This window comes from Pecten maximus, chromosome 16, assembly GCF_902652985.1.
Source record: "Pecten maximus chromosome 16, xPecMax1.1, whole genome shotgun sequence".
Taxonomy (NCBI): Eukaryota; Metazoa; Mollusca; class Bivalvia; order Pectinida; family Pectinidae; genus Pecten; species Pecten maximus.
The window spans coordinates 2989424-3004207 of record NC_047030.1 but is presented as its reverse complement, the minus strand read 5'-3'; the positions used below and the strand labels follow the sequence as shown (position 1 = coordinate 3004207).

The following is a 14784-nucleotide window of genomic DNA, read 5'->3' as shown; positions in this document are numbered from 1 at the left end:
GTAGAATTTCCCTTTAGTGGTCAGCTCGCTGGAATTTCACTTTAGTGGTCAGCTCGCTGGAATTTCACTCTAGTGGTCAGCTCGCTGGAATTTCACTTTAGTCCAGTGTTAAGCCACCTGGAATTTCCTTTTAGTGTTAATCTCGCTGGAATTCCCCTTTAGTCCAGTGGTAAGCTCGCTGGAATTCCCCTTTAGTCCAGTGGTAAGCGGGAATTCCCCTTAAGTCTAGTGGTAAGCGGGAATTCCTCTTAAGACTAGTGGTAAGCTCGCTGGAATTTCCCTTTACCTTGATGGTATTAGCTAGCTGGAATTCCCCTTTAGTCCAGTGGTAAGCGGGAATTCCCCTTACGTCTAGTGGTAAGCTCGCTGGAATTTCCCTTTACTTTGATGGTATTTAAAGCTAGCTGGAATTCCCCTTTAGTCCAGTGGTAAGAGGGAATTCCCCTTAAGTCTAGTGGTAAGCTCGCTGGAATTTCCCTTTACCTTGATGGTATTAGCTGGCTGGAATTCCCCTTTAGTCCAGTGGTAAGATGGAATTCCCCTTAAGTCTAGTGGTAAGCTGAACCATCTAGTCCAGAATTTCACTTAGAGCCCCATAAATAACCCACAGTCTCGAGTGACAAACACTGGGATGTTACTAGTGAAAGGAGGGAAAAAATAAGTCTGTCACATCTGACAATTAGTGAAAGGAAAAGGAAAATACGTCTGTCACATCTGATAATTAGTGAAAGGAAAAGAAAAATAAGTCTGTTACATCTGATAATTAGTGAATGGAAAAGAAAAATAAGTCTGTCACATCTGATAATTAGTGAAAGGAAAAGAAAAATAAGTCTGTCACATCTGATAATTAGTGAAAGGAAAAGAAAAATAAGTCTGTCACATCTGATAATTAGTGAAAGGAAAAGAAAAATAAGTCTGTCACATCTGATAATTAGTGAAAGAAAAAGAAAAATAAGTGTCACATCTGATAATTAGTGAAAGGAAAAGAAAAATAAGTCTGTCACATCTGACAATTAGTGAAAGGAAAAGGAAAATAAGTCTGTCACATCTGATAATTAGTGAATGGAAAAGAAAAATAAGTCTGTTACATCTGATAATTAGTGAAAGGAAAAGAAAAATAAGTCTGTCACATCTGATAATTAGTGAAAGGAAAAGAAAAATAAGTCTGTTACATCTGATAATTAGTGAAAGGAAAAGGAAAATAAGTCTGTCACATCTGATAATTAGTGAAAGGAAAAGAAAAATAAGTCTGTTACATCTGATTATTAGTGAAAGGAAAAGAAAAATAAGTATGTCACATCTGATAATTAGTGAAAGGAAAAGAAAATAAGTCTGTCACATCTGATAATTAGTGAAAGGAAAAGAAAAATAAGTCTGTCACATCTGATAATTAGTAAAGAAAGACTGAGTAATCCTTTGAAGACTTTATAAGGCTTCAGATGTTGGTTACATATTGTAGATGTTGGTTACATATTGCAGATGTTGGTTACATATTGTAGATGTTGGTTACATATTGTAGATGTTGGTTACATATTGTAGATGTTGGTTACATATTGTAATAAGATAATACTTGCTTATATATACCTCCAGTGGGAGATGGCCATTATTATAGTGGGTTTTTTTCACAATAACCTTCTAATTCAGTCTCAATTAGCCAGTGTTTGGAGGCTGTTGATAAATTGGTAGTGTATCGATTAGCAAGCCAATTATTTTTGAGGTTAATGACATTGGCTGAGGTATAAATATGAGCTTGTAGAAGTAGCTAGATTTTTTTGGTTAATGACGAATTGGTGAAGAGTTTCAACTTTTTTCAATGTCACAGCCAATTACTTTTTAGTAAACATACTGGTGGAGGTATCGGCTAGTATTGAGATTCAATTACAAAATAGAGAAGATCACAACTGTCACACAGTTAATCTTATGACAGATTTATAAGCATTTGGTATGGTTTATTTTGTTTAACGTCCATTTAACAGTCATGGTCATTTAAGGACATGCCAGGTTTGGAGGTGGAGGAAAGCCAGAGTGTGCTCAAAGAAAAAATGTGGGCCTTCAGTCAGTACAAGGCAAATGCCCCATATAGGTTTTCGACCTTGCAACCCAGACATGGAGGGCTAGTGATAAAGTCCCAATTTATAACCAATCAGCCACTTTGGCCCCCAATTTATAACAACTCAGCCACTTCGGCCCCCAATTTATAACAACTCAGCCATATCAGCCCCCAATTTATAACAACTCAGCCACTTCCGCCCCCAATTTATAACCAATCAGCCACTTCGGCCCCCAATTTATAACAACTCAGCCACTTTGGCCCCCAATTTATAACCAGTCAGCCACTTCCGCCCCAAATTTATAATAAATCAGCCACTTCCACCCCCAATTTATAACAACTCAGCCACTTCCGCCCCCAATTTATAACCGCTCAGCCACTTCCGCCCCCAATTTATAACAACTCAGCCACTTCTGCCCCCAATTTATAACCAGTCAGCCATTTCCGCCCCCAATTTATAACCAGTCAGCCATTTCCGCCCCCAATTTATAACCGCTCAGCCATTTCCGCCCCCAATTTATAACCAGTCAGCCACTTCGGCCCCCAATTTATAACCAGTCAGCCACTTCGGCCCCCAATTTATAACCAGTCAGCCACTTCGGCCCCCAATTTATAACCAGTCAGCCACTTCGGCCCCCAATTTATAACCAGTCAGCCACTTTGGCCCCCAATTTATAACCAGTCAGCCACTTCGGCCCCCAATTTATAACCAGTCAGCCACTTCGGCCCCCAATTTATAACCAGTCAGCCACTTTGGCCCCCAATTTATAACCAGTCAGCCACTTCGGCCCCCAATTTATAACCAGTCAGCCACTTCGGCCCCCAATTTATAACAACTCAGCCACTTCGGCCCCCAATTTATAACAACTCAGCCACTTCCGCCCCCAATTTATAACCAGTCAGCCACTTCCGCCCCCAATTTATAACCAGTCAGCCACTTCCGCCCCCAATTTATAACCAGTCAGCCACTTCCGCCCCCAATTTATAAACAAAGACACGACAACAGATACTTTGAGGTCCTGCTGACAGACACAGTTAGACCAGTCCCTATTATCATAAAAGCTGTCTTATAAGTATACAACGACAAGGATAGATAGAGATATACCCCAGTGATCAGACTGTTTTATTACGACATAGTTGGTAATACTTGTGAAGGATTAACTTTCTCTGTATTAATTCAGTCATTGAATATTGTGCGAAAAATGAATACCAGGATATTATGATATCGGTAATTATAAATATATATATCAATATTTTATGTAGGTATTGTAAATAATTTAAAATTTGAATTTCTTATCATGAAAAAAAATATCAAACAAAAATAACAAATATCAAGACTTTTCTGTAAGGTATTTTCTAAAGGTATCGTCTGTTTAGTGCAGAATGTTGACGAGACGTTTGTATGCACCCGACTACCCCCGACTACCCCCCGGGAACTAGTTCCAACTGGCCACGAGATATCTGCAAAATTAGGCAGATTTAGTAACTTTTGGTTTATTGATTATACAGTTACAATGAACAGATCTCGTTTCTCTGCCACACATTAAATGTCACTGACAAACTCATATATTTCCTTTTCGATGAAATACAAGATGGGCTCCCCTCATAACATTTAGAAGTTAAGCATTGAACAATCTATAGACAATGAGGATATCATCGAGCCGAATTAACAATCATTATTAAATTACATTTCAGCAGAAGCTGACACATCAAACTGATTGTTTTAACAACATTTTCAAATCAAATCAAAGAACTAGGAAAAGTAGGCCGATTTAACCTTGAAAATCAATTAACTTCCTAATGTTTTACGTAATGTTTCGTTTCTGGGATTCATATAATTTGATTTAAGTTGCCAAAAGACAAATATTTCAAAATAAAACTGAAGTAAAAACAATTTTAAGTGATAAACTAATATTTTCAGATTTTAGAAGCAAATTTAATATAGTGAAGACAAATAATCCAGTTTTAAGTCCCATGACACACACCAAATTTGTTTAATATAACAATAAGACAGTTTTATTATATGTAGCCTCCAATGTTTTACAAAAACAAAACATACCCTTATCAATTTGCAGCATGGACTGCAATGCAGCATATGCTGCAATCATGCTGCTTTTATGCTGGCATCATGCTGCTAGTTTCACAGCATGATTGCAGCATGTGCTGCATAGCAGCATGGTACCATGCTTCTGTACAGCATGTACTGCAACCATGCTTTAAAAATTGAGGTAATTGAATATCTGAACTCTATCATGCTGCAACCATGCTGCAATAACTTTGTCATTTTAGACAGGATATGTACCATGCTGCAACCATGCTGCAATAACTTTGCCAGTTTGGATATCGAATTATATCATGCTGCAATCATGCTGTGTGGACTTAGTAAATTTATCATATGAAATGCATCATGCTGCAACCATGCTGCAATAACTTTGGCATTTTAGATAGGATCTGTACCATGCTGCAACCATGCTGTATTAACTTTGCCATTTTAGATACAAACTGTACCATGCTGCAATTATGCTGTATTAACTTAGTTAATTTAATGAACTGCACCATTCTTTCATGTATTAACATGACTGTTGAAGTTGAAATGTGTATATGCTTGGCCATTCTGTATTAGCTTAAAAGGGCATTCCTTTGTTCGGACATCACAAAATTTCTGTGGGTGAAATGTAGGTCCAAGCGAGGATCCAAAATCTAGGACCAAATTTCCCAGGTACCAAGATTAACCTAAACAATTATTAATTAATAAAATAAGATACAGAAAATTAACAAAAGTTGGTATTAGATATTTTAGTATCTTTTTTTTTAATTTTAAATAAAATATAGAAAATTTCCAGGTATCAATGGTGATAACAAAATAATTTTTAAAAACATGTTTGTGTTGCAGAATTTCCTTTTTATACTTGATCAGTACCACACATATTTATTTAAAATTCAATAACAATTATTTTAATTAAGTATTTCGTTTATAAGTATGTTCTTTGTTAGTATAACGGTTCACAGCTTTTAAATGTGATATTTTGTCAGCTTTCACTTGTAGTTCTATCTCAGAAGGAATTAACTTAAACATTGATGAATGTTGCAAGTTAGTACATTCGTGTGACGACTTAAAATTCATCCCTATAAAAATTTCATTCAAATTTTCAGAGTTTAGATCGTTTTTTGAAGAACCAGTATATTGACTTTTGCTTCGATTATACACTTTTTATCGGAGATAGAATCAGTCACTTTATCCAAACACTGACATAAACCAAGACGCTGGCATTTACCATGCACCAGCTTACTACCAGGTAGCCATACATGTAACATGTTCGCCAAAACAAAATCGGGGTCACTCTACCAACAGTTACACATGTGCTTGGAATATCGTTTTTACTTCAATCAAATAAGATTAAAATCACCTGCTCTTTGTCTTTGTATCGCATACTTTCTGGATATATGCGGTGTTAAGATTACATCTGATAATAGCATACGAAATCACGTCGTGTTTGACACAACATTCATCGCTATAAACTCCAATAAACATGTGTCGAACTTATGTTGTCACTCGGACGCTTCCTTGTAAAACGTATATTGAAGTTAAGCGCTGTGATGATCTCGACCTCGACATGAGTTTACTAACAACAGACGATATATTCCCATACTTTAATCTGAATTATTTGAAATCGTGAACATAAAAAGAAAACGTGCATTGGTCGGTTCCTCGTCTGAAAATACATCCATATTAAACAATAGGCGTATGACAGACGAGGCCAAAACCTCTGGTCAGATTACATGTTTATCGTTCGGTTCACCTATGACCTCGTTTGTTTACCTTGCTCCCGAGATGTGACGAGAGTGCTCCTCGAGCTCGTGCGATCTAAATGTGCACGATGCAAGTATTAAATACTGTAATATTTATCTTAAAAGTATGACACAATAGAAGTTTATGATTTAGAATAAAAAACACGCACAAGTAAAAATGAATCGTGTTAATCTCTGGCAGTAAAATATTTATCCCATGATGCAACACACACGAGTTTAGCGGGAAGTCTGATAGCCATGTTTGAATTCACCGGATGTTTATTTCCAGAAGAAAAGTATAAACAAACACGACGATAGCCTAAAAACGAAGTTTGTTTCCCGTCTTACTGAAGAAGATCGACTTACTTCAAGTTACCGACGAATGAATATCAGCTTTCTCGTTGTTTTTGACGACCGATGCATATTTTTACCGACAAACATCGTTACGAGACAGGGTAAGTTTTAATTATATAATCTTCTTCGCGTTCTGACATCGTTTCACATTATACGACGATGAATTTGATATAGATCTATTCATATCAATAATACCTAATTATTTATTTTTCAGGGTTTTGATGATTAATTTATCACAGATTACGAAAGGAAAGGAAACGCAGTACCGATCCATATGTTACAATCGTAAGTTTTCAATTTCATTTATTTATTATTAACGATCTTCGGCCCGACTTAAATTGTATTTTTTCCCCACTCACACAACCCTTGTTATGATTATGACGTACATACGTATTCACAAACAATGGTGAGGAAAATTTGTGTTTTGGATAATGAAACGTTTCGTGAAAGATCTTTACCTAAACATTCTTTTGAGGATCGATGTTTGCAGATTATTGCATCAAATTGAAACGATTAAATGAAATAGGTGAATTAAGATGAATTATAAGTAAGTAACATTGTTTTATGTATAGTATATTGCAGTTTCACATTGATATGAACTGATGGAGAATTCGGGAGTAGCTTGATTTAATTAATAATTAAGTCATATCATCCTGGCAAGTTTTATTTTGTAGCTTTGTGTGGCTGGCTTAAATTTTCTTGATAAAAAGGCTTCCAAAGCAAACATAATGAAAATGATAGCAAAGTGATCATGAAAAGTACATCAGTTAAATACATACATTATCTTCAAAAACTTGACAATTATTCTAATTTTGAAATAAAAGAATATTCTAAAAGTCTTTCTTTCTTCCAACAGAGACTGAGTCTTCATGCAGTACATTCTGGAATGAGGAACACCGCATGCATTGTGGTCCAAATTGATGGCATTGACTTAACACAAAGCAGAAAGGATGAAGAGAAATTAAGAAGTTTATGTTTCACATTAATTAAGATTATTTGAGATATGTTATCTGTCGAGGTATACAACATTTCCTTTCATAATAAAAGTGTAAACATTAATATATATACAAAAAAGAATCATGTATATAATCTAAAAATCCTTGTTAGTTATTTGTTGTACTAGCAAAAAATATAATATAGTCGTCTCAACCTTGGTTGTATTGAAATCCCCAGGGACAGTGACAGAAATATATCACTACAGTACGTGCTACATCAAACAACACACCATTGTTCAAATTGTCAATCAACATTTCATTTAGTCAGTATTTAGAATTGATTCCAAAATTATGATAATCTTTTCACAGTTTATTAGAAATAATGTTAAATTCGATAGAAGAAGTCTTCGACTGTTGCTTGTTTTTGTTTATTTTAAGTTCACGGACACACATGAAAACAGTTTCCAGTACATCTGGGCTACTTCGAGGAAACTACGTATACTGTCTGAAATCAGTCTTGTGCGTCAGTGACAAAATGTATACATATCCTACTATAACTCTGCTGGAAAATATTATTTTGTACTGTAGTATGTACTGACATTGAACTTGTATATCTTGCTGACTATTTTTGTTGAAACAAACCACTTCTAGCTAGGATGAATTGATATTAGTTGTATTTGAAAATTGTACTAGAAAAAGATAGCTGTGTTGTGTATGTGATGGAAGTTTTGAGAAAAAGAATATGAGGCAAATAAAATAAGTACCATGGGTAAATTAGAATTAAAATTTGTTTTGTCACATTCTCATTTCATTGATAAGTTTTAAATGTTTGAACTAGAAAAAACAGCCTGTATGAAAAGTTTTATACCATGTTAATTACCAAATAAAATGTAATACAAAATTATTCTTCAAGTTTTTATTGCATGATTTTCATTGATTTTGTAAACCATGCTGCCATGAAGCATGATTGAAGCATGATCCCAGCATAATTTGCATAATTGAAACATGCTGGGATCATGCTGCAGACCATGCTGGGATCATGCTGCAAACCATGCTGGCATCATGCTGCAGACCATGCTGGGATCATGCTGCAGACCATGCTGGCATCATGCTGCAGACCATGCTGGGATCATGCTTCACAGACCATGCTGGGATCATGCTGGGATCATGCTGCGGCCATGCTTCCTTAAAGCATAAATGCAGCATGATCCCAGCATAATTTACATAATTGAAACATGCTGCAATCATGCTTTAACTAGTAAGAATATATAGTGAGGTAAATTAGGCACCATGCTGCAGTCATGCTTCATTCATGCTGCAATTCCATGCTGCATTCATACTGCATCTATGCTGTGATCATGCTGCAAATTCATAAGGGTAGCCACACTGCTGGGACATTACATACTACTTATTTTGTAGAATATTCTACACAAGGATTTCATTTCAAGTTTATATCATAAAATTTGCACAAAAACATCCACTTATGGAAATCATATGACTCAATTTACAGTGTATTTACCAATTACTTGTATAAGGTCTAGGATCCCCTCAGCTCTGGATTCCGTCTATAGCTCAGACCAGGGATTATTCCCTCCAATTTTGCTTGTCCAAACTAATATAACCTCAAAGATATTTTAAAGGTGACAATAGTTTTGAAAGTAAGGACACTTAAAATGTTCTTAAAAGGTACAGAACAGTCAGAACTTTTTGAACTAATGTGTAGATATAACACAGAAATGTTTCACTATGAAATCCTATTTGCCTTTCATATGGCCTTTTGCTGCCAATGTGTTCACAGAATGATGATTCTCTAGTCTCCCTCTTAGTGTACAGAAATCAATATGAGAAGATGTCCATATTTGCCACTGTGGTTATTACATGCCATTGATCATTCACATAGTACAAATGATTGGAATACTAATCTACACCCATCATCGGGAGTTTCATCACTGCAGCCCTTTGAGTATTGACCATTGAGAGGACTAAAACACTGAGTTTGCTGGGCTAGAACTAAGGCAGGACATACAGCCATCCCTGGACCATCATCGGTCTCAAAGGCCGATACATCATATGTTGATCTTTCTTCCAACATTGGAATGACAGGCCAGCTTCTGATCAAACCTGAAGAACCTTCATCTAGATACAACAACACAAGCTTCAATCAAATATAAACATCATGCCTGCCGTCTCATTAATTTCCGGGATGATAGAAGGAGAAAGGTACAAGATATATCTCCATTTTGCAGATTATCCATTGGTGTATTTTGTGTATAAGTTTATAAAACTGTACAAGTAAAGGTCAGAAAGGTTGTTTGTTTGTTGGGTTTATTGCCACATGAACAGTCAGGATCATTTTGACGCCCGGTCTCCTTGTAGTAGTTGGTGACCACCTCACTGAACAACATACAGGAGGCCTGTCACATGCCATCCAGAGAAATTATGGTAAAGTGTCTCGGCCAAGGACACAACCACAAGAGCACAGATTGGTCCGTTTCTCAGCTTCCCAAGAAACACAAACCGCCATGAGTAGGGAGTGTTAAACGACACACCTTCGACCTTCACCTGAGGTTATGTACTGGCCAGAAAGCAGTATAACTATCAAGTTTGTATATAACTGATGCTAGAATATATAAACCTTTATTAATGAGCCATGGGTGAGTGGTTAGACTAGACTGTATCAGTCAGTCACGGGTGGGTGGTTAGACTAGACTGTATCAGTCAGTCACGGGTGGGTGGTTAGACTGGACTGTATCAGTCAGTCACGGGTGGGTGGTTAGACTAGACTGTATCAGTCAGTCATGGGTGGGTGGTTAGACTAGACTGTATCAGTCAGTCATGGGTGGGTGGTTAGACTAGACTGTATCAGTCAGTCATGGGTGGGTGGTTAGACTAGACTGGATCAGTCAGTCATGGGTGGGTGGTTAGACTAGACTGTATCAGTCAGTCACGGGTGGGTGGTTAGACTAGACTGTATCAGTCAGTCACGGGTGGGTGGTTAGACTAGACTGTATCAGTCAGTCATGGGTGGGTGGTTAGACTAGACTGTATCAGTCAGTCATGGGTGAGTGGTTAGACTAGACTGTATCAGTCAGTCATGGGTTAGACTAGACTGTATCAGTCAGTCATGGGTGAGTGGTTAGACTAGACTGTATCAGTCAGTCATGGGTGAGACTGGTTAGACTAGACTAAATCAGTCAGTCATGGGTGGGTGGTTACACTAGACTGTATCAGTCAGCCATGGGTGGGTGGTTAGACTAGACTGTATCAGTCAGCCATGGGTGAGTGGTTAGACTAGAATGTATCAGTCAGTCATGGGTTAGACTAGACTGTATCAGTCAGTCATGGGTGAGTGGTTAGACTAGAATGTATCAGTCAGTCATGGATGGGTGGTTAAACTAGCTATTTATAATTACTCACAACATATTTTGATAATTTAACTTAAGAGACCCCGGAAGGATCTTCACACCCACCATTGAATTACTTTTATTGGGTCAATGAAAGAGTAATCTTTGGATTGATTCAGGCTGTGATTTTATATGCATTTTTTATATTCACATTCATGAGTGGCCGTGACGAGAATAATGAAGATTAATGTGAGTCACACTTACAAGCAGTAGCCAAATATGGCAACACCCAAAGTGAGCTTGATACCGACAATTAGAAATCGGCTGCCGGTCACAATAATAGTGAAAACTGGGTGTTAACAGAGACAGCACATCTTTGGTCTCTAGATTTCTTCACTGGTTTCTGCCATTGTAGACAAATCTTTAACTTCGTCCATGAGTCATATTACCGGTTTTTATGTCTGTATCTGTCCTGGATTACGGATCATATTCACAACGCCAATATAATAAAGATGATGTAAAACTTTATCACTACACCCCTGAATTACTGTACTGTAAAACTGTAACACTACACCCCTGAATTACTGTACTGTAAAACTTTAACACTACACCCCTGAATTACTATACTGTAAAACTTTAACACTACACACCTGAATTACTGTAAAACTTTAACACTACACCCCTGAATTACTATACTGTAAAACTTTAACACTACACACCTGAATTACTGTACTGTAAAACTTTAACACTACACCCCTGAATTACTATACTGTAAAACTTTAACACTACACCCCTGAATTACTATACTGTAAAACTTTAACACTACACACCTGAATTACTGTAAAACTTTAACACTACACACCTGAATTACTATACTGTAAAACTTTAACACTACACACCTGAATTACTATACTGTAAAACTTTAACACTACACACCTGAATTACTGTACTGTAAAACTTTACCACTACACACCTGAATTACTGTACTGTAAAACTTTAACACTACACACCTGAATTACTGTACTGTAAAACTTTAACACTACACCCCTGAATTACTATACTGTAAAACTTTAACACTACACCCCTGAATTACTGTACTGTAAAACTTTAACACTACACCCCTGAATTACTATACTGTAAAACTTTAACACTACACCCCTGAATTACTATACTGTAAAACTTTAACACTACACCCCTGAATTACTGTACTGTAAAACTTTAACACTACACCCCTGAATTACTGTACTGTAAAACTTTAACACTACACCCCTGAATTACTGTACTGTAAAACTTTAACACTACACCCCTGAATTACTGTACTGTAAAACTGTAACGCTACACCCCTGAATTACTGTACTGTAAAACTTTAACACTACACCCCTGAATTACTACACTGTAAAACTTTAACACTACACCCCTGAATTACTGTACTGTAAAACTGTAACGCTACATCCCTGAATTACTGTACTGTAAAACTTTAACACTACACCCCTGAATTACTGTACTGTAAAACTTTAACACTACACACCTGAATTACTGTACTGTAAAACTTTACCACTACACCCCTGAATTACTGTACTGTAAAACTTTAACACTACACCCCTGAATTACTATACTGTAAAACTTTAACACTACACCCCTGAATTACTGTACTGTAAAACTTTAACACTACACCCCTGAATTACTGTACTGTAAAACTTTAACACTACACCCCTGAATTACTGTACTGTAAAACTTTAACATTACACCCCTGAATTACTGTACTGTAAAACTTTAACACTACACCCCTGAATTACTGTACTGTAAAACTTAAACACTACACACCTGAATTACTGTACTGTAAAACTTTAACACTACACCCCTGAATTACTGTACTGTAAAACTGTAACACTACACCCCTGAATTACTGTACTGTAAAACTTTACCACTACATCCCTGAATTACTGTACTGTAAAACTTTAACACTACACCCCTGAATTACTGTACTGTAAAACTTTAACGCTACACCCCTGAATTACTGTACTGTAAAACTTTAACACTACACCCCTGAATTACTGTACTGTAAAACTTTACCACTACATCCCTGAATTACTGTACTGTAAAACTTTAACACTACATCCCTGAATTACTGTACTGTAAAACTTTAACACTACACCCCTGAATTACTGTACTGTAAAACTTTAACACTACACACCTGAATTACTGTACTGTAAAACTTTAACGCTATACCCCTGAATTACTATACTGTAAAACTTTAACGCTACACCCCTAAATTACTGTACTGTAAAACTTTAACACTACACCCCTGAATTACTGTACTGTAAAACTTTAACACTACACCCCTGAATTACTATACTGTAAAACTTTAACACTATACCCCTGAATTACTGTACAGTAAAACTTTAACACTACACCCCTGAATTACTGTACTGTAAAACTTTAACACTACACCCCTGAATTACTATACTGTAAAACTTTAACACTACACACCTGAATTACTGTACTGTAAAACTTGAACACTACACCCCTGAATTACTGTACAGTAAAACTTTAACACTACACCCCTGAATTACTGTACTGTAAAACTTTAACACTACACCCCTGAATTACTGTACTGTTAAACTTTAACACTACACACCTGAATTACTGTACTGTAAAACTTTAACACTACACCCCTGAATTACTGTACTGTAAAACTTTAACTATTGTATTGTACAGAGTTGAAACAACACTTGATTTTTCCTACAAGAAGCCCAGTAAATTCACTTTCTTAAAGTTAATTGGGGGTGTGAGCTTACTGTAAGACAATGAAATTGCATGTATTTACCAAAATTCCACTGAAATGTATCAAACATGAGAGGGCTTATTACCAGGCATGGGCTTATTGTCATAAATAGGGTAGTTAAACGTAAATACGCAATGCCACACTTTCTACGCAGCGTTAGTCAATATATTGTCATGAGGGACTTCTCTGTGTCTGCTGATGAAAGCTTCTAAATGAAGCCGAAACATGCAAACCATGATAAATTTACCAAGATATCCAGAAAATGTCTAGTTGTCAATCAAGACAAGTTAATGCAATAACTCTGACTGAACTAAATTAGAATACCATCATCGACCAGACCAGAGTTAAGTAAATAAGGTAGGGTTCATTGACCAGACCAGAGTAGCAAGTAAGGTACGGTTCATTGACCAGACCAGAGTAGCTAATAAGGTACGGTTCATTGACCAGACCAGAGTAGCAAGTAAGGTACGGTTCATTGACCAGACCAGAGTAGCTAATAAGGTACGGTTCATTGACCAGACCAGAGTAGCAAGTAAGGTACGGTTCATTGACCAGACCAGAGTAGCTAATAAGGTACGGTTCATTGACCAGACCAGAGTAGCAAGTAAGGTACGGTTCATTGACCAGACCAGAGTAGCAAGTAAGGTACGGTTCACTGACCAGACCAGAGTAGCTAATAAGGTACGGTTCATTGACCAGACCAGAGTAGCAAGTAAGGTACGGTTCATTGACCAGACCAGAGAAGCTAATAAGGTACGGTTCATTGACCAGACCAGAGTAGCTAATAAGGTACGGTTCATTGACCAGACCACAGTAGCTAATAAGGTACGGTTCATTGACCAGACCAGAGAAGCTAATAAGGTACGGTTCATTGACCAGACCAGAGTAGCTAATAAGGTACGGTTTATTGACCAGACCAGAGAAGCTAATAAGGTACGGTTCATCGACCAGACCAGAGTAGCTAATAAGGTACGGTTCATCGACCAGACCAGAGTAGCTAATAAGGTACGGTTCATCGACCAGACCAGGGTAGCTAATAAGGTACGGTTCATTGACCAGACCACAGTAGCTAATAAGGTACGGTTCATCGACCAGACCACAGTATCTAATAAGGTACGGTTCATCGACCAGACCACAGTATCTAATAAGGTACGGTTCATCGACCAGACCACAGTATCTAATAAGGTACGGTTCATCGACCAGACCACAGTAGCTAATAAGGTACGGTTCATCGACCAGACCACAGGAGCTAATAAGGTATGGTTCATCGACCAGACTAGAGTAGCTAATAAGGTACGGTTCATCGACCAGACCAGAGTAGCTAATAAGGTATGGTTCATCGACCAGACTAGAGTAGCTAATAAGGTACGGTTCATTGACCAGACCACAGGAGCTAATAAGGTATATGGTTCATCGACTGACCTAGAGTAGCAAGTAAGGTACGGTTCATTGACCAGACCACAGTAGCTAATAAGGTATATGGTTCATCGACTGACCTAGAGTAGCAAGTAAGGTACTGTTCATTGA

General features: G+C 37.2%; 1 protein-coding gene and 1 long non-coding RNA gene across 3 annotated transcripts in view; one reads left to right on the top strand and one right to left on the bottom strand.

The window, feature by feature from the left end:
- Window positions 1-14784, bottom strand: part of LOC117344465 (calsyntenin-1-like) — a 64235-nt gene that overhangs the window by 23121 nt on the left and 26330 nt on the right. The gene's annotated exons all lie outside the window — the stretch shown is intronic.
- LOC117344467 lies at window positions 5559-7704 on the top strand. The gene is made up of 3 exons (XR_004536196.1): window positions 5559-6294; window positions 6408-6478; window positions 7050-7704. It is a non-coding gene; the product is annotated as an uncharacterized LOC117344467 (long non-coding RNA).